We start from the raw sequence: 6,105 nt of genomic DNA, 5'->3' as shown, positions 1-6,105 counted from the left end.
GGCCATGCTTCACAAACACAAATGCTTGAGTCTGCATTATTTGCTCAGCTCGAGTTCATTCTGCTGAGCTTCAGTATAAATTTTACTATTTCACCCATCAAAAATACATAGTTCCCAATCTTACTGATTGGAAACTACATGAGATCATCAGTATGTTAAAAGCTAAGTCATTTCTTGAAAACAGAGGGTAAAACTTCTAAAAATACCGTTTTAAAAAGTGCAAAAAATGGACAAACCAACAAACCAAGCTGGAGCTAATTTGCCAGGGAAAGAGAAGTCATTTTATCCCTAGAGCACTGACAAGCAATCTTGGCCCATTAGCTTCAACAGGAACAGAATTTCATTATTCTTGTTTTCTCAAAAGATAGTCTCAGCTACAACAGAGGGATTTTTAACTTTATTTTCATCTAGTGTTCTTCCCTCAGAAGCACTGTATATTTTTTCTCATTGCTGATGTTGCAATCAATCATGTTCCCAAGTTTTCCTCTATGTTCCAATGCCAAGCTTAGTCAATATCAATAAATAACAGTTATTTTGGACCAGAACACCAAAATTTGTTCCTTTTCTTTCATATAAAAGCTTTAAAATACGCCTATTCTAATCTGTATTTCACCTTTGACACTTACGTAGCAATTTGGATCAATAGAAAAGTTAGGTATAAATTAATTTTTTAATCACTATCTAATACATATCTTCACACATGTATTAGACCCAATTGGAAAATAAACTGCAAATGAGGGAGAGAAAGAGCAAGAGAGAATGCAATAACAAGGTTATAACAAAGGAAAGTGTTTTCACTCTGTAGACAGCTCCTGACAGCTCAAAACACCTCTTCATCTCCCAGTGTCATTTTCCACTTATAGAAAGGATCAATCTGAAAGTTCTCCACTTTTGAAAAGACAGCAGAAATTCACAGACACAAAAATCAATCAGGTGATTTGAGACAGAAGCTGCGCGGTAACCAGGAGTTACTTTAACACTAGAGGGCAGGAGAGCATCTTCTAAATCCAAGCCTTGCAGTTCTGACTTAACCTTCACTTGGCTGGAACACGAACTTCTCTTTGGTCGGGTGACAAAATGGAAATAAGATATTTCTATTCTTATGGACTACGTACATGTGGTTAAAGTGTCATGATTTTTATTCCCATGTACTAGCACAAGGAAAGCAGCACCAAGTGGAGCTGAAGAAATTAACTTGCAACGAAGCCTGCTTTCGCTGACATCCTTTATTTTTAATAAGTTAGCACCCCTCTGGCCAGCTATTTAACTTATGCAATCTGTACTGGTTAGGCTCTCCTCCTCCTGAAAAGGAATTTCATATGTTGTTCAATATATCATAGCCAATTGTAAAGGGTTCTTCAGATTCAGTGGGTTTCCTACCATCCTCATGCAGAGAACCACCAGGTTCCCCTCTCCTCTCACGACTAATTTCTTTGATACAGACAGTCAAGACTAACAACCTCTCGGCTCAAAAGCATCTCTGACTTGTACAACGAAGATGTGATATTGCTCAGCCTCAGTGAGAATTTGCATCTTTGGCAGAACAAAGTAGCATTTACTTATTTATAAGATGCAGAGACATGCGTAACTATTTGTCACATCAGAGCATTTTTACATCTGCAAATTGGCACTAAAACAAAGAAACAAAAAAAAAAAGTTTGGAACTTTAGGTTAGCATCTGCAGTCGTCAGCACTATCTTAACACAGGAGTCCACAGGGCCCGCACTGGATGAATCACAGAGTCAACAGTCAGTCAGGAGAAAAAGCACGCGTGGTTCTCTTACACAAGTTGTCTAGAGATGCCAAAAGAAGAGGGGATTCACACTATGAGCACAACTCTGTCAAAATGCAAATGTGATTATGCAAACTGCCCGATGCACCTGCGAGAGCAGTTGTTGCGATGTATCTAATACTTAGATAACACAGGAGTTTTTAGTCTCCGTTTCATGGGAACTTTTTTTTTTTTTTCTAAAAAAATTCTTCGAAACAGTGAAGCACTACTCTGACATACGTGCTAATGGATACAAGGCTCAGATAAGGACCACAACATGATTCAAGCAGCTCTTTGTTTTGGAAAAAATGAAAATCTTAATAGATGTTCTGAAAGAAATGAAGTTTAGCATCTCAGAAGAGTCGATGATTAGTGAAAAATACTGTTTTCATCTCCTGAAATGCAATTCTCATCCATTTCAGCAGAACAACAGAATTGTATAGGAAAATGCAAACTGCATATACTATTATCATCATGTCTTTGGAAACCTATAAGCTGCACAGTGACTGCAAGAAAATTAGTTAAAAGACTAAATTCAGAGGGTAATGCTAAAGACAGCAATAACTATGTAAAAACAAACAAACAAACAAAAACCCACTCTCATTCCAAAGATATTACAAAATTGCTTTTCAAGGAAGCTAAAAATTGAGGTATATACTTACATTCTTTGCAGATGTTTTCTGTTTTGCATGCATTGCACCTCTCTCAACCACTGATTCCATTTCTCTGCAGCACTGAAGGATGCATCCACCATGGTATAACGTCTTGGTGTAAGAAGGTTGCATCTGCCTGGGACAGTGGCCTGAGAAAAGTAAAAATTATTTTCTACATACAATTGTTTCAAACATTGCATCTTAGTAACATAATAATCAAAATCAGTATTTCTTTGGAAATGCCAACAAACTGGATTTCTTGTTAGTTAACCAACCAGAAAGTGTGTCCTGGATTTTCTTGTCCATGCTGGTGGTTAAGTGCAGTGGTGAGCAGTCCTTGTCCGCAGCTAAGGGAGATCAGCACCAAGCTGTGCACCTGCTCCTGCTATGGTCCCTGCAATACGTGCTAGGTCACATATTCAAGAGAGAAAGTTTCCATATTACTCACTATTTCACTGTCCTAAAACCTAGACAGCAAATTTGCTAAATTAAAGAAGCAGACACAGTCCTGTAACATGCAATTATAGGCACACTCCTAAGTAAACATTTTTTTTTTGACTTAAAATTAAAGGTTAGGCTGAAAACTACCACAGAAACATCTCCAGTGAGAACTCTGCAGCAACTCAGACACTGCTCAAATGTAATCACAATCCTACATTTAGAGAACTGAATCAAGCCCCTAGAGTTAGATTCCATTCAATATTAAAACACATACATTTGGGTAACTATGAGATAGGTGTTCTAGTCAGTAGAAATCTAATTAATACATTAATAGGCTCCAGAGAGCAAGACGGTTTCCCCTAATGAAGACATCGACATGGGCTGTGCTCCTCTGAAAATGGAAGCCTCCAGGAAAATGGCAAAATCTAGACTGGTGGCAAAGCAAGCCAGGAGCATTTCAGCTGCCTCCCAGTACATCCAGTTCAGCTCTTCGCCTTTACTGTTTTTGGATGATGCTTCCTCTCTTGGGACCTTTATGTAGCCATATTACTTTGCATACTGGCCAACGTAACCAGTTCAGGCACATCTCAGAAGATATCTAAGGGATATAGGATTTAAAAGAAAATCTCAGTGAAGCAGAAACTAACTCATAGGACTAAGTCTTACTTCCACACTACAATTTCTTTAAACTTATGTATAGGGGAACCTATTGTAGCCAGTACTATAATTCTGTAATAAAAGTTGCTTTTTACAGTGCAAATATTTATTTTGCAGGTTAATACTTACCCCAACAGCTTTACATTTTATTGTGAGCAGCAGGAAGAAGCAAAATATTCTTTTTATTTTCTTTATAGCCTTGAAACAGATTTCTCTGTTTACTTTTGAACAAGAAAGATTAAACATCCTTATGCTCATTGTTGGCACCTCTGGTAACCATACTAGACTAATACTGCACATGTGAAAGAGAGAAATCAGCCTGAAAGCCTCTTCTATAATTAAACTCTTGGCAAAACTGAAGCCAAATGTGATGTTGGTTATTCTGACAAGAGCAATAGGACTCACTGGAATGAGTGCACTCACTCCATACTCACCACTACCACACCAAATCAAAACCTGCTGCAGAGGACAAATCTAAGTACCAAGATTCTTTATTTTAAGGGAAAAAAAACCTGCAACTGGTCTGCATCATCTGGATAACCACAGGCAGTGAAGTATCCTGGGAGCAGCAGACCCTACAAGGCCTAATTTCCTATGGACTAAGTCATGCATCCCCATGAGCTACTTGCCAAGCCCCAGCTTCCCTTCCTCCACAACACCATCAGCCTTTTCACACCCTCTGGCCACGATCCCGAGCCATATGTGTGCTCAGTGGACTGCTGGCAGGCCAAACAGAGCAGATAACTACTTTGTTCAGGCTGCAGCCTCCCCTTAGGGGAAAGGGGCACTTCCCTAATCTTCCCACTGACTTTCACAAAACTTGCGGGAAGTATCTTTGTTATTGGAGACCTCTATTTCATTTTCAGAGTTGCTGGACAAGGGCTAACAGGATGAAAGATGCAGTGGAAGAAGCAGGATTAATATACAGTGCAGTTGCGTAAGTAGAAGTTAAAAGAAGAGAAGAAAAATTAAAGACACTCAGTTTAATTATAGATTGGTTTCTTGACAGCTTGTGCAGTTCATGGTGGTTAACAAATAATACAACATCTACATACAGAAAGTAATGTACTTATTGTAATTATTGAGCCTGAAGGTAAAAGAGATGATACTTTTTCCATATGGACAAGCAATATAAGCTGTGAGCTAGTTGAAGAAAGCTGTTGGGATACATGACAAAGCCAATGGTTTCACTTTCCAGCCCTCCATCTCTGTGCATGCCAAGGATGCTCCCAGTTTGATCAAGTTCATCCCACCTTTGGATTCCCTCTTTTAGACTAATTCAAAATCAGAATAACACCTTTTTCCATCTCCCTACCCCAAAGCTTAGCTACTCTCCGTACAGCAGAGAGGAGCTGCACCAGGGGAACAGCTCAGACGCTCAGTTATGAAGTGGGGCCTGCAAAGGGTCACACCCTGGTGGCCCTGTGGCGGTTACACGGGGGGTTGCAGACAGAAGCTCAGATGGGTTTGGGGTTGCAGGGATCATGAGAGGAAAAGCTTCGAAACCAGAAGGTTGCTGCCACACACCAGAGGCACACAGAGGGGCTGAGGCTGTCAGGGCCCTCTGGAGGCCACCAGCTCCAGCGGGCCCATCTCCAGGCGGCTTTGGAAGGCCTCCAAGGAGGAGACCCCACAGCCTCTCTGGGCAGCCTGTGCCAGGGCTCCTCACCCGCACAGCACAGAGCTCCTAGGGCTCAGGGGGAGCCTCTTACCTGGACAAAGTCAGGGGCTGTCTCTGAAACTGTTCCAGAGAAACCAACACCTGCTGCTGGGGAGTTTCGGGCAACCTCTCTCACCACAACACAGTCCTCTATTCCAAAGCCCGAACGTACCACCTCACTTCAGTGCCCAAGCCAGAAAAAAAAAAAAAAAAAAGAAAAAAAAAGAAACTTGTACATCATAAAACTTTTTCACATACAAACCCAAAGTGAACACACACGCTTTAACCAGTTTACATGCACAAGCCCCAGGTGGATTCAGGAAAATAAATAAATAGATAAATAAATAAAAGCAGCAGGAAGCTGCATGCTAGTACAAGAATACGGTACCTATAGATATTTTTAGAACAAAGGGAGAAAAAAACAACAAAAATCAAGAAGGTTCTCCATGCAGCAAGTATAGAAAGTTCAACAACGTGAGAAAGTTTTGATATGACTGTGGAGCTGTCCCCTTCCTCTCAAGATTTAAGAGATTACAGTGCAGATTTGTAAAGCAGTTTTTAACAGACTCTCCATACCTCCACACCTACAAGTACCATTAGCAAAGCTGTTGGTGTATCAGCACCACTTAACCATTGGGACAGTTTAGAACATCACGACTTTTTAATTTGAAAGAGAAGCTTACATATTTCTGCAACTACTTAAAATTCAACTTCCCTCCAGTTTACACCTAGCATAATTTTTAAGCTTCAGCCACTGATTGACAAAGATCTTGCTGTTCTCAGTGCTGTGTGACAGCCCCGTTTGCCCACACACCTCCATCACACCCCGTGTACAGACACTCTTTGAACAACAAGCAATTTAATGATCATCAAGCTGAGAGCTCCCCTTTGCAGAAACAGGTCTGGATCCCACCTGCCCAGAG

The sequence above is a fragment of the Aythya fuligula genome, chromosome 1 (genome assembly GCF_009819795.1).
Source record: "Aythya fuligula isolate bAytFul2 chromosome 1, bAytFul2.pri, whole genome shotgun sequence".
Classification (NCBI taxonomy): domain Eukaryota; kingdom Metazoa; phylum Chordata; class Aves; order Anseriformes; family Anatidae; genus Aythya; species Aythya fuligula.
The sequence above is the reverse complement of the archived record's forward strand: the minus strand, read 5'-3'. Positions refer to the sequence as shown.